Source organism: Xyrauchen texanus, chromosome 2, assembly GCF_025860055.1.
Source record: "Xyrauchen texanus isolate HMW12.3.18 chromosome 2, RBS_HiC_50CHRs, whole genome shotgun sequence".
NCBI classification, from domain to species: Eukaryota; Metazoa; Chordata; class Actinopteri; order Cypriniformes; family Catostomidae; genus Xyrauchen; species Xyrauchen texanus.
The window spans coordinates 39038411-39062401 of record NC_068277.1 but is presented as its reverse complement, the minus strand read 5'-3'; the positions used below and the strand labels follow the sequence as shown (position 1 = coordinate 39062401).

The 23991-nt window shown below is 37.5% G+C and overlaps 1 pseudogene; it reads right to left on the bottom strand.

The window, feature by feature from the left end:
• Nucleotides 1–23991, bottom strand: part of LOC127618074 (extended synaptotagmin-2-like) — a 71414-nt pseudogene that overhangs the window by 45586 nt on the left and 1837 nt on the right.

Here is a 23991-nt window from a genome sequence, read left to right as displayed (position 1 = left end):
CAATCCTGATAAAGGACATTCATTAGGGAAAACGATCTGATCGTTCGTTTCCTAAGAGGCGTTAGGAGGATGAACCCTCCTCGCCCACCTTCGGTGCCGATCTGGGACCTGGCCACGGTCCTGGACGCACTCAAAGGTGCCCTGTTCGAACCTCTCCGAACCGTGCACCTTAAGCAGCTCTCGCCAAAACCGCTCTCTTGCTGGCGCCGCTTCAGTTAAAAGAGTGGGCGTACCTACACGCGCTGTCATCAACGCTGCTTGTCTGGAATTTGGACCTAACGACTGCAGAGTTGTCCTTAGGCCAAAGCACGGGTATATTCCTAAAGTGCTCTCTACACCCTTCAGAGCACAGGTGATATCTCTGGCAGCTTATCGTCCCCAGCAGACGAAAGCGACGCAAATTTACTCTCCCCGGTCAGGGCGCTCAGAGTATATTTGGAACGTTCTGCCCTGTTCAGACAGACGGAACAATTATTCGTATGCTTTGGCGGCTGAACTAAGGGTCTCGCTGTCTCAAAGCAAAGAATATCGCGCTGGATAGTGGATGCTATAGCGCTGGCTTATGAAGCCAAGGGCCTTCAATGCCCCTTAGGCATCAGAGCTCACTCTACGAGGAGCATGGCCTTCTCGTGGGCGTGGTCGAGTGGGATACCCATTGAAGATATTTGTGCGGCGGCAGGCTGGGCCTCGCCTTCGACATTTATCAGGTTTTATAACCTACAGGTCCCCTCATTGCGTTCCAACATTCTATCAGCCTGACTATAGAATGGAATAGAGTGTGTGTATGCTGGACATCACCTCCTCCCTTATAAGGTCCGTCTCTGACCGACTTAGAGGATTTATTATGCGTACCAGTACATAAAAAGCTCAGTACATAAGATGTGTGCTTGTGTTTGTACAAAGAGCTCGCCTTGGCAAGGACGCTCTGTAATATCCCTATATATAGCTTCGCCGTTGGTCGGCTCGGGAATAATCACTTTGCTTTAAAGCTCAGGCACCTGCCTCTGGTTTTATAGAGCGAAGTCAGCACGCACGGCGTTTTACATGGTGTTCCCATAGCGTAAGCTACTTACGCAATAGGAGAGACCTCTCGATAGGGAACGACTCGGTTACTAACGTAAACTCGGTTCCCTGAGAGGAGGGAACGAGTATTGCGTAAGCTGCCGTGCTTGTGCTTGTGCTTGGTCAGTTCGCTTCAGTCGACTGAACCTAAAGGAACTCGCATGACGGGGTGCCCATTATATGGCCTGCCTATGCTAATTTCGGCAGGCTCTGAGCTCCTCTCAGGGAACCGAGGTTACGTTAGTAACCGAGTCGTTTTGTAAAGACTATTTAGGATTTTGTTTTCTCTTCTTTTTTTGGAAATTCAAAAAAATGTGCAATGTGCAAATGTGACTGAATATGGTAATCAATATCGATATCGAATGATGTGAAAAAGAATATCTTGATAATATCTTTTGCCATATCGCCCAGCCCTACTTGCAGCTGAGAATCTCTGGCTGCCTGTGGCTTCTTCCTTCAGGCTAGGTATGGGTGATACCACTTATTTTCTTTTCGATCCGATACAAAGTACTTTTTTTTTTAGGCCAGCATCACCTATATCTATACAATACCTCTTTTAAATTTAATTTTTACAATTATTTGGATAAAGTAAGTAACTTAAAATTATTTTTATATACAAGTATGTATAGGCCTAAACAGAAAATGATTATGCTGTTTTGTTTACCCTTTGAAAATTAGTAAGTATTAGCCACATATAAACACTCAAAAGTAACCATAGATATTATTATATTGTTACTATTACAAAAACCAAGTTACCATATGGATACTACAGTAATGCTGTAGTAAAACCATGGTTAATTGTATCACAACCTTGCTTGTCATGGTTAATACAATATTACTACAGTAAATCCATGGTAAGTTTTCATGTGCATGTCATTCATTAACGAGGTTTACAGATCATTATCATTGTTTTAACAACTAAATACTTAAACTAAAACAATTACATTTAAATAACCCTGTAAAAATGGTCACACAAGCTCTTAATAATACATGTCATGTCTAGTTTGTCAATTGTTCTGGTGCCATGCAACAATTCGCTAACATAATTATTTTTTTCCACTTCGAAGCTTATGAGATGCATTAATATTCATATTATCTAAATAATAAGATCACCAATTTAAAAAAATAAAAAATCTATATTTTTGTGATGATCGATATTCTTGATACCACAGAAGTATCGGAAGTATCGCTAATTTAGTATCGATCCACCCATCCCTACTTCAGGCAGATACTTGGGCAGCCACAAGTGACAGAGTGTTTGTGTGAATGAAAGCCAAGCTCATGTTGCTCTGTGAGGATTATTTTAACATCTCTGCACCTTTAATTCGGGATCATCTGCTCTAAGTAATGACATGCCATTTCCCATATTCCGTTTATGTTTCATGAGGCAATAAATCTTAATAGCAATTTTTCAAATGATTAATGCCATTTCAGGTAATAAAAGTACCAATTTCTTTCCATAAGAGCAAAATCTTGACATTATTCCAAACTTTTGGCCACCAGTGTATTTTCACTACGAGTCTAGTATAAAGAAAAGTCAATTGTAACAGAGAAAAAAATATTGATGGGAAACATTCACACACAAATCAAAAGTTAAATGTTTTACTGAATGTTTGCATATTTATGCAAACACTTTCCACAATACTTGAGTTTTGTGACTCTTTTTCGTTGCTTTAACTCTGATTCTTTCCATTTGTGTTTATTGCCGGTTGACAACAGCTTTTGCTTAAATGGAGCCACCAACATGTACTGATAATGTATGTATACGACAACATCTCCGCACACATGTAATATGTAAGTGTAATATAAGTGCAATGTATTGTAAGTTGCTTTGGAAAGTAAAAGAGATAAGACAATGTTGTTTTATATATTACTTAGCAAACAGATGTAAATAACAGTTTCTCAGAGACAAAGTTCAATTCTACACCATGGTACACTACAAAAATCATATTGTAACAGTTTTCTACATAGCTAGTATATAAAGACAGACAATGTTAATGAAGTTACAGCGATGTGCAACTCTGGTATGAGTTTATAAACTCACTGGTTTCTTGAGGAAGAAGAGGGAAAGTGCCCCAACCAGCGGCATATTTCCCAGAAGTGGTTCAAGAATCACCCGCAGCACTCCATGTAGCTAGTTATGCATATACACAGAGAGAGAGAGAGAGAGAGAGAGAGAGAGAGAGAGAGAGAGAGAACAGCACATTAGAGGTTAATAGAGGTAAAAGTGAATTGGCATTCACCAGATACATGTGAAAGCTCTGCTGCCTTAATTAGGAAGAACTTGTTTTTATTTGTTTGACTATCAGCGTAGAGAACCCCAGTCGGAGTGATATACAGTGCATCCAGGAAGTGTGCACAGCGCTTCACTTTTTCCACATTTTGTTCTGTTACAGCCTTATTCCAAAATAGATTACATTTATTATTTTCCTCAAAATTCTACAAACAATACCCCATAATGACAACGTGAAAAAAGTTTGTTTGAAATCTTTGCAAATGTATTAAAAATAAAAAAACTAAACAAATCACATGTACATAAGTATTCACAGCCATTGCTCAATACTTTGTTGAAGCACCTTTGGCACCAATTACAGCCTCAAGTCTTTTTAAGTATGATGCTACAAGCTTGGCACACCTATTTTTGGGCAGTTTCTCCCATTCTTCTTTGCAGGACCTCTCAAACTCCATCAGGTTGGATGGAGAGTGTCGGTGCACAGACATTTTCAGATCTCTCCAGAGATGCTCAATCGGGTTCAAGTCTGGGCTCTGGCTGGGCCACTCACACTGCCACTGAACATTCACAGAGTTGTCCCGTAGCCACTCATTTGCTTTCTTGGCTGTGTGCTTAGGGTCGTTGTCCTGTTGAAAGATGAACCTTCCAAACCTTTCGTTTTTTATTTTTAATACATTTGCAAAGATTTCAAACAAACTTTTTTCACATTATCATTATGGAATATTGTTTGTAGGCTGTAACAAAACAAAATGTGGAAAAAGTGAAGCGCTGTGAATACTTTCCGGATGCACTGTAAGAACGGTGTCAAACAAACCACTATGTCCCACAGGCTGATGATAAATATTTCAGTATCTCGAGACTGATGCATTTATTTATTTTACTGTGGACAGCATTCCACATGCTCTGCGAAATATTTAAGGGCCTTTACCTTCACCATTTCAGCTCTGAGCAACAGAACTATGAGCTTTTGTTTTGAACATTGCGATCATTCATTACCAAAGAACTCCCAATCAGAACATTCAAGTGAATGGCCTTCCTCAAGCGATCGTTTATGCTCCTAATAATGGACAAATCATAAGGTGGAGACGAGTTGTATAACATTTTCAGCTATTGTATATATTCAGGCCTTAGTATCTCATTCTACAATACAGGGACTGTGGCTTGAGTGTGATGAATTTCTAATGATACATTATGCATTGATCTGTGAAAGAACTGTGACATTAACCAGCCTTTTATAGCTCTGCACTATAAAAGTTTGAATACACTATTTCAGCCAACTCTCAGTCAACTACATATGGTATATATAGTAAAAAATTACATCATACATGGTATGATGTAATTGCAATGCATTTAATGTGACAGAATTAAACTCTAAACTTTATAACTCATGAACAAAATGGTCAATATGTAAACATGTGCATACAAGTGTGTGTGTGTGTGTGTGTGTGTGTGTGTGTGTGTGTGTGTGTGTGTGTGTGTGTGATCCTGCACTACAAACAGTACAAGGACATTTCAGTATTTGGTTACACATCCCCCCTATAAATAAACACACACCCTTTCTGTAAAAATAGGCTTGGTTCAGGCGACAAGAATTCTTTCCATGAAACACGTGGTTGCAGAGGAAAGAGCTTCTCTGTATCCAACTCATTAACTCTGTAGCCTTGGCTAACAAAATGCATCGGGTCACGGAGACAAACGTAACAGATGATGCCCTCCATAAGACAGCTGCTATATACAGTACATATCTGTTGTGAATATATTATTCCACATAACACAATTCTGCTGCATTTTTGTGGAACAAGAATCGCTGTATTATGAGAAGATATAACAATATACCTGTATACTTTTGATCCCAGCTCTACAGTAGTACCTTTTGACATCCACATCAATTTCAGTATTTCCAACATAGCTGTAAAAGAAAAGACAATCATAAAACCATTTAGCACAAGGAAGAAGCTCACCTCAAATAAAAGAACAAATGTATCAAAAGACAGAAAGGCTTATCAAAGTGATGTCACCTGATCTGGAGGTCCAAGATGATCTGCCGTTTGTCCACATTCTCAGTGTAAACTTTGACCCCATTGATCCTGAGAGGCTGCAACAAAGATGAGCACAGATGCCCGGTCAGTCGGGTTGACATTTCTTTAACCAGCATGCATTCTTCCACAGAGCCCTGACAACATAAACTATTTCCATGTGACAGTTGGTCAGCTGTCTTTTCCAAATGCTAAGGGTTTACAATTCTTATGTCAACCTTCCCACTCCAGGTGCAGTATAGAACCTTTTTGTAGCAAGTACTTAAACATTGCTAATCTTCATTTAAGATGGTCTTACACCACAAATATCTGTATCTGCACAGTCTTTGAATAAAGCATACACTCACTGAGCAATTTATTAGGAATATTATGGTCCAAATAAAGTGCCTGACATGGTCTTCTGCTTCTGTAGCCCATTCGCCTCAAGGTTCGACGTGTTGTGCATTATGAGATGCTATTCTGCTCACTACAATTGTACAGAGGAGTTATCAGAGTTACCGTAGCCTTTCTGTCAGCTCAAACCAGTCTGGCCATTCTCTGTTGACCTCTCTCATCAACAATGCATATTATTAGCCAAAAAGTATCCTATATTATGATTATACTGGATTTAATGAACCCCCTCCAAAAATAAAGAATACAATTGACACCTATTTAGGCAGCAGATACATAAATATTTCATTTAGGTTTACACATATTCATTGTTTAATTAAAGACAAATTGGACCCATGAATAGTACAGGATATAATGGCATTAAATCCCATTTTACTACAAGAAAAATTCTAAATTGCATAAGTCCCCTAAATAATCTTCACAATAAAATGTTTAATGTGGCCTGAATGAATGCCTAGTCTCCATTTACCGAACAGTTTGATTTATGTAGCACAGTGGCATTTCCTACAAGGAGGCAAGGGAGGCAGTGTCTTCTCAAAATATTTGGATGAGAACAACAATCGACTGTACAGAAATATAATAAATACATTTTATGAAATGTGAGCTCATATAATGCGTATAGCAGTCCTATTTCTAAAATTACACTGTCCAACAGTGACAGCGGATCAAGTTACAGAGGGAGGCCTCTCTTGCCTCCCTTCAGCTCATTGCGATCTCATTGAGCTCCTAAAGCATGGTGTAACTGTGAGTGGAGTAACTGCCGAATAAAGGCGAAAAGTCACATGTGAGGAGGCAATGTCTCCACTTTGATTTGATTGGTCATTACCCTGTCATTCATTCATCAATGTGATTATACCCAGCCTGCATATCATGCTTGCAGCGGATCCACAGATCGCCATGAATGGAGGAAACTGGTGGAAGCAGGCGGATTAATTGCAGAGTAAATAACAAACCGACACAGACAACAGCACTTCTAGTCATATCAGAATCAAAAAGAACTTGAAATTACTTTAAATAGAACATGAAAATGTTCGCTTGCGATGTTTTTAGTGAGCACTTCTGTTAATTTAAGGCGCACATCCGTGTTAACATGCCTTGATGCTTGCCGAGAAGTAAATCATCCGAAAATAAGATGACTATTAAAAATAATACAATATAGTAATAGATACATAAAATATGCTTTTTGCTGTATAAGCAATTGCATGTATAAGTTTAAGCAATGTAAACTTTTATTTGTAAAAATAGTATGCATAAACATATCTTTATTAGGCTTTGTTTAATAGTCCATTAATATGAGCATTCAAAACATTATAGAATTGTATGCTTGTTAATAGTGTAAGTTAAAAGGTATTCCATATTCCTTCCCATACTGGAATCTGATATACAGCCATGAACATTTAAACTATTGTTCACATATTTAGACATACATATTCATATTCCACTTTGATTTGTGAAAATACATGTTATACATTAAAATATTCAACAACAAAGAAAAATCATTTTTGGTAGTATTTTTAAATGTGTGTTGTTGCATACAATGCTAATTTTATTTTGTGACTTTTATACAATGTGAAAAAGTTAGACTTTTTATATCAGTACAATATATGAACATACATATATGTTTTACATATATTATATCATATTTCTGTATGGGTTTTATCTGAAAGCTATGTAAACGTCAAATGGACATGAAATATGAAAAATGAACCCAGAGACAGCACTCTGCCTCATCATTTAAAAAGTCCAGCACATGCCAGGTAGCTTGACTAGCTTCATCATTTACAACAAAATGGTCCGCATATAAATTGTTTGGGGCAGTTAACCTAAACACATTAAGCATGCTCAGCTCAAATTTATTGATTACATAAACGTCATAAAAAATTACTTAAGAACTGCTTTTACACTCCTAAAATGTATTTGTAAGGCATGGGTAATAAACATGATATAACTGTATTATATTGTATCAAAACTGTAGTTCTATATCAATATAACTGCAATTTTAGTTTTTTTAGTGAGACTAATACAAAAGTGGATGAAAAGATGGATGAACTGCACTGAATGAGATACAATGAAAAACAATTTGTGAGAAAATACAAATGCATGCCCTTTAATTTTTTCCAGCACTGCCATTCAGCACTTTCACTGTGCCTATAAATAAATTTAAAAAATTCTGGTTAATATAAAACAAAAAAAGGCTTAATAATTTCTATAGCTAAAAGCCTTTGATCGAGACTGAAATTGTTTTCAATAATAAACATGACCAGAAGCTGTTAAATTCAATTAATAACATTTTTTAGAACAGTAGATACAGGACAAGAAACAAGGAGAAAAGGGGGCAACAGAACAAGTAAATGACACGAGCCAGACTCAAACTTGTATCACCTGCATGAGCACCTTGACTCAACAAGTTGGAGCATGCACACTAAATCACTTAAGTCACTTGCTCCTGAAATTTCACTACCCTCCTACATAGTGTTTCCTTTTAAGATCACACACAAGAGTGGGAAATGAAAATTAAATTGTATGTAAATACGCTAGTGTGTACATTATAAGGTGTAAATTACAACTTGAACGATTGGGCAAGCTCACGTGATTGATTTTAGATTAAAGTTATGAGCCAAGACTTTCTAATACCATGGTCTCCATGGGAGTTGAATGTACATAATAGCTACTGACATTTGAGTGTGTGTGTGTGTGTATGTACCTTATCTCCGAGATCAATCTTGTTGAAGCTGAACGTGCTGAGATGGGCATTGGCTTCTTTTATAGCTGGCTCAATTGTTTCTTTAAAAAGCTTCTCCACAAACTGACACACATAAGGCCACATCTGTTTCACTGTCTGAAGGATAGAAAGGGTAACTGCTCATTACTAAGCAAACATGGTGATAAAATTAAGGCATTTAGATTTTTCACTGGATTTGAATGACACAGTAAATCAGTAGATTACTAAGCCAACCCATTATCAGAACAGTTCAAGAACATTTGCTTAAACAGGCAAAATCTTCATCAATATGAGTAAAACATAATGTCATCCATTACAACACAGTTGTTAGCACATTTGACAAATATCACAAGGTGCTGTTTTCTTTGAACAGGCATGTTGAAACTTGACTAACTGTAAATACTCCTGTTTGCATGGGGTTAGTTTCCCAAATACCTGAAGAGGTAGCAATAATGCATTTATATGTCTTCAAAGTGCAGGTGTATAAAATATTGCTGTTGCAAAAGTATAAGTTGCATGAAGCATAGTTATCCTTTTTAAATATCAATTTAAAAACATCAGTGATTCTGCAATGTTTCATGTAAATAGTTTTGCATAAGTTTGAATGTTGCAGAAGTATGAGACCATTCAGGTACATGAATTAAGCTACCGGGCGAGCTGCCAATGAAATATTCAAATCAGTCATGTTGTATGAAGCCTGGCTGTGCACAGTGCAATACGAACATAGCACACTGCAGTGGATTACATCATCACCAGTGTACAACCACTGTTATCTCCCAGAGTGTGTGTACAGTATGTGTGTGCGTGATATGAGAGAGAGAGAGAGAGAGAGAGAGAGAGAGAGAGACGAGAGAAAAGCCCCTTTCACACACAGATCCTGTGATTAATCCCGAGAAAAGTCGTTCCGGCTACTGTTCTGGGACTGCTTTCCTGTAATCTGTGCTTACATTCACACACATCCTGTAACAAACCCGTAAAGACAAAAGTGACATCACGGTGCGACGTCTAATGTACAGTGTCTTAAGTTTATTGATAACTGCGTTCGAGAAATCGCTTTCATTCTTTTGCAAACAACTAAATTGCATTCGGTACAACTCAACTCATGGTTAATGTGATCTGTAACACTTTACAATAAGGTTCCGTTTGTTAACATTAGTTAATATGAACTAACAATGAACAATACTTAAGCATTAATTAATCCTAGTTAATGTTACTTTCAACATACTAATGCATTTTTAAAATCAAAAGTTGTATTTGTTAACATTGTTAATGAACCATGAACAATTGTGTTTTAATTAACTAACTAAATTGTGTAACAAATATATTGCATTATATATGCATTCACTAATGTTCATGAATGGAACCTTAAATGTAACCAATTCATCGTCTGTGCGGATGGTGATGAAATCGCTCCCTGGTCCCTGTATGAGATTTGTATGATAGCCAATTTTATTTATTCAGACAGTTAGGTCTACTTTTAAAAATAGCTCATAAGATCATTTTTGTTTTGTTCAATGTAAATTGTTTTTGTGATATTGGCTGCTGTCTACTAACTCAAATGCCACCAAAGAACAATACAGATTGATAGTGAAACCGTCCAAAAAAAAAGAAATGCATGGTAGCAAGGTGCATTACAATATTATTAAAATTAAATAATAGAAAAATTATATTTCAAAAAACTATTTTCAGTGATAATGCCATGCAACTGTTAAGCTGTGCATTCAATCAGTAATTGCGTTTGTAATTTAATTTGATTCTAAAAAAAGAAAAATAACTAGCTTACACAGACAAAGTATAATGCTTTTTTATGCTTTTTTACTTCAGCCATTAGCATTTATTACAATAGAAATTTAGGCTATTCATATGCAGTTTATAACAAAACGTATTAATAATATACACATTGTATGCTAACTGATGTGCTGCGAATAGGCATTGAGAAGCATTGAGGCAAATGTCATCTTTTCAATCATGATTTCTACAAGCTTTAAAATAAAAATAGATATATTTGGGAGAAAAACAGAAATGTATTATTTGGAACCTAAGGTTTTGGAAAATAGCAATAAATACATTTTCAGTATAGTTATGTTCTTGCCCTTTTAGGGTTAAGAAAATATATGCATGTACTAACAGTTGTCCTGTCTTAAAGTTGCAAGTGCTGTGGCGAGTTAGTCTACCTAAAAAACTAGACTGAGTTATTACAAAACTGGTAAAGGTTTACTGTATCTGGCTGTGTTTCTTATGTTAGCGGGTCTACAATTAAGTAGCCTATACCAACCAAATTTTCACTTACATTCATGTTTGCAAATTCCATAGAATGTTGTTCAATGAATGTTCCATGCATGACACCGCACTCACAATTTACAAACTAGGTAACCATCATTTGGTTAAATACCCAAAGTTTATATTTAACATTTTTAAATACCCAAGTACTATTCTTCAAACAAACCATATATGAGGGGGAAATGAAGTTCAAGCTCTGATTTGTTGTGCTTCACTCTGAATGAAATATGTATTGATAAATCACGTCAGGTTTGTGAAGCTGTAAATGTAGCCAATTGTTTCTCGATTTAACTGATTTACAATGGAAACGTTAATTTCTTCACTTATATATAAAAAATATAGAAAGAATCATGAAAAATGGCAACGGTTTATGACAGCTGTATGCTTTTATTTGTAAACCGCAGTAAACAGTGAAACTGATTATGTGTGTAATCCACTGCAGTGTGCTATGCTCATTTTGCACCATTCTGCACACAATCGTTTTCCTTCGCATAATAAATTCATCATCACTATGACACACACCCTTCACGCTATCGGCTCAGCTTTTATTCCAACAGACACGTCCCGGGATTGATCTCGGCAATGTTACTAGGGTCTGATCCCAGGGTTAAATATTCTGGCATTCTGGCACCGGCTTGCATTCACACAGAAGGCTCCCTGACATTGATCCCAGTGTGATCCCAGAGACCAGTGTGAATGAGGAAAGAGAGAGATGAATATAGTAAGAGTGGTATATGATGATTACTTAAGAGATGAGGAAGGATGGACAATTATTTTACTCATCGTTTTCTCACCTTATTTAGCCACTCAACTCTCTCCACATCTGGATAATGAACCTGGTGGGAAAATAAATTATTAAGATTAAAAATATGTGAGAACACAATGAAAGAGAGGATGAAAAAGACAACTTCTATAAAGATACTGCAGAGTTTTTAAAGAAACCCCTCTGGCAATCACAAACACACACACCCAATGTCTGACAAAATAAAAGGACTTTGTCTAAACGTGTGAAAGGTACCCGGAACAAAAAGGGCCACCCATGTCTATTTTTCCACTCTGCATTCTTTCACTGCAGGGGCTTTAGCATGTCTGTATGTACAGCAATAGGGTGCAGTGAGCGTAGTTGCAGTTAAACCCCTGCAAAAGTAAAGTGCTGCAATACATTAGCATCACAGCAGAGAGGGAGCAGTGCAAATGACACACTCAGGACAATAATGCATTGACACACTCAACAATAAGGATGGCCAGCTGGTGTGAGAGAGTTTCAGGACAGAAAATGGAAATATCACTTGTCATCATTGTAAATGTGTTTTTAGGTCTTGCATCTTAAACATTGTATGAACATTTATTGAAAATAATTGTTGCGAATTCTGCTGATTAAACTTATCACCAAGGTTGTATCACCAAGGTTGTAAAGCTGGCAAACTCTACGATAGTCTTGGAGGCATCAATATAATGGTTAAATCAATCAGCAATGGTTTACATTTTATGCCATCATTTTCTCGCAAAACTAGTTTATTGCAAGGAAAATGTAACATTTAATGAAAAATATATTATTCCTGGCACACACAAACAAAAATACAGTATATGGATAAATATTAATTATAACTTTTTTGTGGTGGGGCCATTGAAAATATAGGCAGGTAAAGTACATTTACATTTATTAATTTGGCTAAAGCCAAAGCGACATTCACATTTTTCCCCATTCTGACTCCTGACCCATATCTGCATGTTTTTACACATTGCACTGCTGCCACATGATTGGCTGAGTAGATAATCACATGAATAGGTGGGTGTACAGATCTTCAGTGCTCAGGAACTGTTTAATGGTGCAACACTCAAATATTTAGTAGTGCATAAATAACAACAGTGCCTATTTACGCTACAGCCTAACTAGGGTAAGTTGGAACTTACGCATGGCTGGTGCAAATGGCCCCAGATGTCACATACAGTAAACTACTGTAGGTACACATACAGTTTTCTAGCACTCTTTCAGACTCTAACAGTCACTATGACCACACAAAGAACTTTTAAGATTATGAGACAGCCTTTGCCTTCTGATTTCAGTAACTGAATAGATTCTACCTCTGATTTTTGGCCTCCTGTTTGGATTCTGACTGACCTGCTTCTCTTTCTTGTCTACCGGAGTCTGTGTTCGTGTCTGACAGCTCACCATGTGGGTTTGTTTTATCTGTTTGACAGTTGTCACATGTCTGCACGTGCCTGTTGCCACTCTGGTAATCAGTGCGCCAGCTCATTTGTCTGAGTGTTGTCACCTGTCACTCATTTGTCTAGTATATTTATTCTCTCTTCTGTGCCTCTTCACTGTTTTTTGCACGCTTTTGCATTACTAGTCTGCTCTCCACACTCTGAAGCGCTTATCTAACTTAGTGTTAGTTTGGAGTAATTATCACGCTCTATTTGAGCTCTGCTAATATTTCGTGTTTTTTCATACTGTGGCTTTCTCTGGAGCAGATCATCATGTTCACGTGGAATATTCCATTGGATCGAACTTTCTCACCCTGCCACACTTCTCTGTGTGTGTTTGTGTGTGTGCCTGATAGGGTTGCAACGGTATGAGTTTTTCACAGTATGATAACCGTCTCAGAATATATCACGGTTTCACGGTATACGGTATTACAAAATTAGTATTATCAGTGAAAACAAGGTTTTTTTTTTTTTTTTTGAGTAAACACTTTATTATAATTGAAATTTGAAACCATTTATTTTATTGAAGTATGTGTAAAAAAAGGCTCCCTTTTGAAAATAAATAGAAAAAATAAGAAAGCTAACAGAATTATAATAAACAGAATTATAAACATGATAAAAAATTAAAACTATAACATGTTATATAACTAAAGCATGTTAGTTTACATGTTAAATGAACTACTAAATGAAAAATAACATCAGCTGTGTGAGCTTTTGAAGTAATGTCCTATGATTATTAACAGTTAACATATACTGCAGGTGAGGCCAGACTGCTCCTGTCTGTACCTTTAACTCAGTGCTTCTCAACTGGTTTTGCTTCAGGACAGATTTTACATTGGACATCAAGTGTCGACCTGCCATAGATTAAACATAACCTGTATTTAATGTATCCTGCGTCGCATTTCCTTTTATATTGCATAGTTTTGTTCATGGTTTTCCAGTACAAGGACATGCAGCAAGTGACATTATTTTTGTTGTTGATGTCAACTTTTGACTTTCATCACACAACTGAATAACACAGACTGCATGACTATGATAAATGAATACTGCAAGAGTTAGATTAACATACAGGCATGAAGGGACTTCAACATTTCTAAATTGCACAAATAATAAATTTACATATTCGTCTCTGGCTTGCTTTTGCTCGCATGTCAATGATTACTCCTCCATGTGTCAATGATGCCGAGATCTACTTTTATCACTGAGAAGGTTTACCTGCAAAATTAGTAGCACCAAACATCACAAGCAGCCTCAAGAATGAACACAGAGTAGCCGTATAACACTTTTCCTTGAGCAGAATATTGCACTACAGATCGCTAAGTTTGATCAAAGGGGAAAGCCAGATATAAATTGCGCACTCGCGTGCATGGTTGCCAGATTGCACAAAATACGTATTACATTAAGGAATATTTCCAATTTGCGCAAGTATAAATCTCAAACTGGGGGTGTTTCGTCTCTTATCTGGTAACCATGAGCATGGTAAATGCTTGTGGAGACACGTTATGTCCCAATGCAAGTTAACTGAAATATCCAATGAAAAATAAAATGCTTTTACGATAAATGAGGCTGTGAATTGCCCATGTCTGCTTTAGCTCTTTGCGAGATTATCATTAAATCTGCCTCAGCAGTCTTAAATAGTCGATCACATATCTTCAATGAGAGAACCATGGCATCGCTCTTTCCCTGCTGTCCGCGACCCAGCCCGAATAAACCAGTTGAGAAACACTGCTTTAACTCACACACACACACACACACACACACACACACACACACACACGTCAGTCCCCCTCGGCTCGCTTCTCTCTGAAATTTCCTCCACTGCATTTGTCGGTGTGTGTGTGTCGCAAGTTGACGAGTCTGACAGGCAGACGAGGAGGATGCGCATGTGAGATTCTCTGTCCGGTTGCATTTTTTTTCTCAATATCGTAGATAAGCAAATGTACATGGTATGATAACCATCAATTTTCAAACAGGAATACTGCTGCAACCCTAGTGCCTGCCCAGTGTGTGCTCTCTTCTCAAGTTCAAATAAAAGACTGTTTACTTGCATCTGCTGTTGGATTATATTTCTTCATCACACCAGACAAAACAGCTGGATGAATCCAGCTGAAGCAAACCCTGTGGAGAATACCTTGGCACAGCAAGCAGAGTTATTGAAACACCACTCTGAGGTCTTGTCTGAATCCCATCAGTTGTTTCACAGCTTTCTGACTTTGCCACAGAAGCACCTTCCTCCAGCCATTCTTCCTTGGTGGTGCCCGCTAGGGAGGCTCCACTTACTCCACCTACTCCCTATGCAGGAATACCAGATGGATGTAGGGCGTTCCTCTCACAGTGTTCCCTGGTATTTACCCTCCAACCCTCCTCATTTCCCACTGAAGAGTCTAGGGTGGCGTACATAGTCACCCTTCTTGCTGGACGGGCACGTGACTGGGGAATGTAAACAGCGGCATGGGAGAATAAGCTGCCCTGCTGCTCATCATTTCAGACATTTTCCGATGAGTTAAGGAAGGTGTTTAATAGTTCAGCACATGTCAGAGAGCCCGCTGCCTCACGGAGCTCCAGCAGGGAGACTATCAGAGTTGTTCATCAAGTTCCGGACTCTGGCTCCTTCCGCGGGGTGGAACGAGAGGGCCCAATGCGACATGTTTCTCGGTGGATTGTCAGAGGAGGTTAAGGACGAGATTTGTTCCTCAAAATTGACCATCGCCTCTGTAAGATCTCTGCTCTGATTGATTCTAGAGCAGAGGGGAATTTCCTCGACCCTGTCTGGTGATCAAGTGGGGCATACCTGTGGTTCCCATCAACCCTCCTGTTCCGGTCTGTGCACTCTGGGGCACTTCCCTGGGTTGGATCACTAAAGCTATCATTCTGGTGAGTCTGAGAATTTCCAGCAATCACAAGGACATTGTTGTGTTTTAACGGCTACAGATTCCATCCACCCCTGTGATGCTTGGACATCTGTAGCTGGTGAAACACAATCCGCACATTGAATGGGCTGGCAATTTTGTGTCTGAATAGAGACCTTATTGTTCTTCTCACTGTTTGGGGTTGGCGCAATCTTAGGTCTATCCCACTGTTTCTGTGTTTCAGGAAGGGAAGGTCAATCTTTCTGGGGTGCCGGCAGTATACAATGACCTGGGAGCAGTGTTCAACAAGTTTTGGGCTGCATCTCTTCCGCCACACTGCCCGTACAACTATGCTATTGATCTCCTGCCAAGCACCTCTCCACCGCGCGGATGGCTCTTCTCTCTGTCGGGTCTGCTGTGGGAGGCAATGGAAAGATGTATAAGCGCGTCTCTGGCAGCTGGCCTCATTTGCCCTTCCTCTACCCCGGCCGGGGCAGGGTTCTTCTTGGTGGGGAAGGATGGCTTGTTACGCCCCTGCAACGATTATCAGGGGCTGAATGTTACACTGCTAAGAACAGTTACCCGTTACCCTTGATGTCTTCAGCCTTCAAGTTGTTGCAGGAGGCGGCCGTCTTCACAAATCTAGATCTTCAAAAAGCTAGATCAATGCATACTAGCTTATGAGAATCAAGGAGGTGGATGAGTGGAAGACACCTTTCAACATGCCCACTGGGCATTTTGAATATTTAGTTATGCCCTTTGGCCTTACTAATGCTCCAGCTGCCTTCCAGACACTCGTCAATGACATGCTCCTTAACATGATCAATTGATTTGTTTTTGTGTACCTGGATGACATTTTGATATCACCCCCATCATCTCTCCAGGTGCACATTGAGTAAGAGGCATGTTGCAGAGGTTGCTGGAGAACAAGCTGTTCGTGAAGGTGGGGAGTGAGTGTTCCATTCACAGTTGGTTTCGTTCTTGGGGTACATCTTGTCGCCCGGGGGAGTACGTGTGGATCCTTTCTAGGTGAGAGCTGTCACCGGTTCTGCAGTTTCCGCATCTGTGTTTTGTCATGCCATTCCCTTAGTTTCAAATAAAAGGCTGTTTACTTGCTTATGCTGCTCTTGGATCACACCTATTACTTCCATAAATGCAAGCACTGCATTTCACATATAGCATTTTCCTGTGCAGAAAAGGCCACCCATCTTAAAAACTTCACACAGTAAAACATTCTCAAAGCTTTCTATAAACCTACTATACACAAATTATACACACAAGCAAAACAAATGTATAGGGCTACTACGTTTGAATCACATCACCATGGTAACACAGCTGCAAAACCATTCTCTCCAAGTCATTAAGCAAAAGTTCAAAAGGTAATTCTAAGGTAACCCACATCAAGTTGGCAGATTTTACACCTGCGCACTCAACCTGAGATTAATTTTTTGTTGTCATTGTCCTATAACGTTAACCTCCTTTAATTAAGTAACATCTTTATTGTAATCTGTAGGATCAAAGTAGTGGCCTGTGTGTGTGTGTGTGTGTGTGTGTGTGTGTGTGTGTGTGTGTGTGTGTGTGTGTGTGTGTGTGTGAGCATGCGAGAGAGAGAGAGAGACACATTCTTCTTGAGTAGCCTTATTCTGAATTTAACTTCAGCCCAAACAGCACTGGTGTAGATGTTTGTTTTGCAGCAAAGTATTACATGTGACAGCACAGCACTTTTTTCTCAAGTAACTCGCTCCCTGACATATTCATATCAGTTCAGCATAACCATCAATCTTTTTTTCTGCAGAGAGGGCAAGTATCACTGAACACAGCCAAAGCTACTGTGCCCTGCACTTGCCTTGGGGATTCACTAAAACATGAATATTAAAAAAACATTTTTAATAATAATAATATGTGGGAAAGACACTGAAAGTTTCCATGGCAACAGTGTTTCTATGGTCACTAGAGATCTCAGAGGATTACTTCACAATGAATAGGTCATGGACAAAATTTCCCTTTGAAAGAATATTTCCAATTAAAGATGCTTGTCTGATTGTTGTCACAGTATAGTCCAGACGTTTTTTTAAGACTTCAAATTACTTACAGTATAGTAATTTGATGAAACTATGGTAATCTGCGAGATCAATGTTCTATCTTTCCATTTAATAACCCAGTTATGTTATGACATGATACTAACTTTTTGTCCTGATCTATTCAGTTGTTCAAAAATAAATTTGATATAATAGGCCTACATGCCACCAAATCAGTGGAAATACTGTAATTAAAAGTTTGGCAAAAATGTCTGGAATGTTCCAGTGGATTTAAAAAAAATAATAGAATCAAATGGGCAGATTCAATTCATATAAAGCTTTATGGGCAAGTTAAACATAAGTGTACATTGCTAAATGCATTATTAGACACTATACATACAGATATGAAATAAACTTAATGCTTAAGTTTAATTAGCTGAAGTTTAAATTTAAAGTTCAAAACTATTATTTTCTCTGGATGCCGTTCAATCTCTATTGCACACATGCTATTTCACTCATTTTTTTTATATTAAATATTATTAATATTTGAAAAACTTTTGTCCAACATATCAATATCAAGTGGTGTTACCAACATGCAGGTAGACTTTGTTGTTTCTAAGGTCACTTAGAGAGGAGACCCTCATTACTCTGTTTGAAGTTTTAGTTTATTTAATCTGATATTTTGACGTTTTTACGAAAAGGCACATGTTGTTCAGGTCATGTGGCGTAACCCTGAGAAAACTTTTTGATATTTATGACTCAAATAGTCAGGATAACTGTAAATAAATTAATAAAAACGATTACCTTACATTTTTTTTTTACTTTATAATCATTAAATTGAGTACACTAATGTGTATTTAAGATGCATGGAAAATATTGTAATACCTTTCACCTAATGGTTACAACACTTGACATTTGTAAAGCAATTAAGTCTATTTCTTTGTAGGGCTCGGTGGTGTGTCTTAAAAATGACTCAAAAAATGCCTCATGTCTTTTTATTTTTTATTTTTTTTAATCAGAGGAACCATAATTTCATCCAAACACCCATTGTAGCTAAGTAGATTAAATATTTTAAAGACATTATAAATACAAATCTAATAATCGGCTTTTCATTAAGTAAACACAAGGGAGAATTACATTTATTTTCATTGATGCAATTTATATTTATATTTCATAAACAAATATACATAGTAGCTTAACAAAAAGCATTATTTACCTACAAATGTTTTTACTAATACATTTTTGTGAATGAACAAGTTGTGCAAAGCTACTTCACTGACTTATTTCAAATCCCAGTTGAACGTTCCATAATACTAAATTATTAACGTGGGACACATCAGGTTGATTATTATAATATAATGCTGAATTTAAATTTTTACATTTATGCATTTGGCAGACGCTTTTATCCAAAGCGACTTACAGTGCACTTATTACAGGGACAATCCCCCCGGAGCAACTTGGAGTTAAGTGCCTTGCTCAAGGGCCCAACAGTGGCATCTTGGTGGTGCTGGGGCTTGAACCCCCAACCTTCTGGTCAGTAACACTGAGCCTCAACCACAGAGCCACCACTGCCCCATATTATCATTATTATTCTGATTATTAGATTTGTGTTATACAAAAGTAATATATTTCAGTCCTGTTTACTTCAACTTCACAAGGAGCTTTTATTTTGGCACAGGAAAGGCAATGTGTATTTGACAGTCCACAATGTTCTGCATTTCCTAAAATGTTATTCTGTGCCACATCTTTAGGTGTGTATAATAACTTGTAACAGTTACTAATGTTTGGAATTGCGTGAATGCTTGAACCTTTTACTTTGATTTTACAATGCACATGAACTGATCTAAAAGCACCATCATGCGCGTGCACACAGATCAGCATGTCACTAGTTTGTTCTGAAACACACAGACCATGTTTATCTGTCTTTAAATCACAGCCTTTTGTGGATTAATAATCACATATGACCAACTTGCCATTTTGATGGTATTTTTTTTTTAATTGTGCAGCCCTGAAGGATTGTGAAATTAGTCTTTATAAAACTTAATGGCCAAATAAAGCATATTAAAATCATCACGATATTGGTAAATTTTACATCGTCAGCAAAATTATCTAGATTATATCGTTAATATTCAAAACATCACCCAGCCCCATTTCTTTGTAGAAAATGCTTTTTTTTATTTTTTATTATGAAACCAACATTGACCAAAAAGTTGTTTATTATGTGTTTTATATTAGAATTTTATAAGATTTTTCATTTTTATCACCTCGTTCAGACAGACTTATTTGTTACCGACCCATATATTTAAAAAAAGATTTACGTATTTAGATATTTTATGTAACTTTGTAATGCATTCATTTTTACAGAAAAGGAACAGTCCAGGTTCAATACAAGTTAAGCTCAATCAACAGCATTTGTGGCAAAATATTGATTACCAAAAACATTTATTTTGAAAGGCTCCTTTTCTTTAAAAAAAGAAAACTGGGTTACAGTGAAGCACTTACAATGGAAGTGAATCGAGTCAATCCTTACACTTAAAAAATTATAAACAATTTACAGCTAAAATAAAACATGAGTTTTAACATTAATGAAAGTTATTTTATAAAATGATAAGCTTTACATAAGCTTCTGCCTTTAAATCCTCTAAATATTTTACCCCTTCACTTCCATTTTAAGTGCCTTGCTGTAACCTCAATTTTTGATGATAACAGGTGTCTGTGATGTGAGGGCAATGCATCAGATTAATGACTAACACTACACAGAAAGGAAGAACTATCAATGGAATTGCGTAGTTAAAGAGAAATGTCACATTAGGTACAAGTAAAATGGGTGGAACCCATTGGGAGAAGTTATCTTATGTGATATGCTTCAGTTTATAGTTTATTTGTGTCTGTGTGTTACTTTAATAAGAATTTTTTAAAACATGGTAGGGCAAGAAGTCACACCATTGTCATTAAATATGGTAGGATGTTCAAAACTACCAATTTTCCTAATTGACTAGTCAGTCGGTTGGTTGTTTGAACAACTAGATAACTATATATTATTATAATATAATAAGCTGCATTATATTCACACATGACCCAGATCAGAGATGTTTCAGAGGTATATAAGGATGAAGCGCAGCACTTCAATATGGTAACTAACGTATATTCCACAAATAAATAATTTTGTGCAATTTTATGTTATTTAGCCTATTAAAGTAAGAAAAGTAAGAAATAAGAATGGTTCCATTACAGAGCAGCACAAAATCACTTATGCACATCCTGAAAACAGAATGACGTGCATCAATGTGACCGGAGTGCTTCAGGGCGATCCTCGTTGCTCATTCAAAAGCGCAAAACTGCAAGATAAAAACTTGCATGTACACATCTAGTTCACGACATACAGTTTACTGCAACAATTTATTTAAGACGAGTCAGACAGAATCAGCAAAAGACTTAAATCTTCCCACAGCCCCTCATAAATATGGGAATAGTACTGACAGTAGAGGATTTAACGTCCGACAGTGATCATCTTGTAATGTACTTTTGATGCACTGCTTTGCTGTAACAACAGCGCATAAAATCATCAAACAAAAACACTAAGAAGTTGCCTCTTTCAACTGATTTGGGAATTGCATTTCCCATTAAAAACACCACCACTAAAAATATTAAAGCTGCACTATTTAAGATTTAAAAAAATTAACAAATCACCATTATTGATTTAGTACATAAACAATCAGTGTTCAAATCAATGTCTTACATACGCTGATTCACTACGGTATGTCTATAAAAATGATTTGTATTTTGACCCGTCGGATTTGGCGTGAAATTGCTGACTTTTGACATACATTAGGGCTGCATGATATTGGAAAAAACGGACATTGCGATATGGTTTCGCCAGATGACTTGAATAGCTCTATTTGAGAAGAAATGATTATTCTAGAATGATTGAGGTGATTTTGTAGGGAACTGCATCTTCATGGAAAAGAAACTGAAAATGACTTTTTACTATTTGACTTATTTGGGTAGATTATTTTATTATAATAATGAATACACTGTTTAATTCACCATGGTTCCATTGTATTCATGTAATACGCCTATATCAATTCACCCTAAAGTCAATGGTCTAACATGTTATGATATTAATAACGCATGTTGCTTACCCTAAAATAAAGGGGCTCATTTGTGAATGAAGTGTCTAGAAGGGATCCAGGAGATTACAGGAGGCTTTATCTCTGTACTCCAACCAGGTTAAAACAGAGCATTACACTAAGGAAGTTTCATTATCCCAATAGGGCATTAATGTGAATGACAAAATAAGTCGTTTAACATTTTATTACATTACAAATTAGATTACAAACCTCTTTTAAGAAATGTAAACAATAAACATCTTTCAATTTAAACAACCACATCACAATTTCTCATTAATGCAATTATCTAATCAACCAATCACATGGCAGTTGCTTCAATGCATTTAGGGGTGTGGTCCTAGTCAAGACAATCTCCTGAACTCCAAACTGAATGTCAGAATGGGAAAGAAAGGTGATTTAAGCAATTTTGAGTGTGGCATGGTTGATGGTGCCAGACGGGCCGGTCTGAGAATTTCACAATCTGCTCAGTTACTGGGATTTTCACGCACAACCATTTCTAGGGTTTACAAAGAATGGTGTGAAAAGGGAAAAACATCCAGTATGCGGCAGTCCTGTGGGCGAAAATGCCTTGTTGATGCTAGAGGTCAGAGGAGAATGGGCCGACTGATTCAAGCTGATAGAAGAGCAACTTTGCCTGAAATAACCACTCGTTACAACCGAGGTATGCAGCAAAGCATTTGTGAAGCCACAACATGCACAACCTTGAGGCGGATGGGCTACAACAGCAGAAGACCCCACCGGGTACCACTCATCTCCACTACAAATAGGAAAAAGAGGCTACAATTTGCAAGAGCTCACCAAAATTGGACAGTTGAAGACTGGAAAAATGTTGCCTGGTCTGATGAGTCTCGATTTCTGTTGAGACATTCAGATGGTAGAGTCAGAATTTGGCGTAAACAGAATGAGAACATGGATCCATCATGCCTTGTTACCACTGTGCAGGCTGGTGGTGGTGGTGTAATGGTGTGGGGGATGTTTTCTTGGCACACTTTAGGCCCCTTAGTGCCAATTGGGCATCGTTTAAATGCCACGGCCTACCTGAGCATTATTTCTGACCATGTCCATCCCTTTATGGCCACCATGTACCCATCCTCTGATGGCTACTTCCAGCAGGATAATGCACCATGTCACAAAGCTCGATTCATTTCAAATTGGTTTCTTGAACATGACAATGAGTTCACTGTACTAAAATGGCCCCCACAGTCACCAGATCTCAACCCAATAGAGCATCTTTGGGATGTGGTGGAACGGGAGCTTCGTGCCCTGGATGTGCATCCCACAAATCTCCATCAACTGCAAGATGCTATCCTATCAATATGGGCCAACATTTCTAAAGAATGCTTTCAGCACCTTGTTGAATCAGTGCCACGTAGAATTAAGGCAGTTCTGAAGGCGAAAAGGGGTCAAACACAGTATTAGTATGGTGTTCCCAATAAATAATAATTATTTAATTATAATCCGTTGCAGTCTACAAAATATTCGACCAATACAAATACTGAAGTCCTCCGATTTAATTTCCAATACATTCGATAACTATAACAGAGATGCACGATAGCACCAGTAGTGTTTGTATGAAAGGAGAGAGCATGAGAAAGAAGCCAGAGTTTAAGGATGCGCGACCAAAATCAAGAATTTCAGAGAGCTATGTAATAACATGTTGTGTAGTTTAGTCAACCAACCAACATATTTTGATCATTTAAAATGTGTAAGTTAATAATAATAATAATGTAACCACACCAATTATAATAATAATAATTATTATAAGTAATTTGCTCTTCCCTCGTTTACTAATTTTATTAGTTGTTCGAGATTTCAGTATGTGTATGAGAACTTTTTGTACATTTTCAGCACATTTTAACAATACCGTGATTATACTGATAACCATGATAGTTTCTGTCATGATAATCGTGATATGAAATTTTCATACAGTTCCATCTCTAAATGTTAATAGTCGACCCCACTAATCAACTAGTCAGTTGTTAGACGATTAGTCGACCACCCTGGCACATCCCTTAAATTAGGTATTTTTTAAATCTTTACATCAGAACTTTTTCACCAAAGAG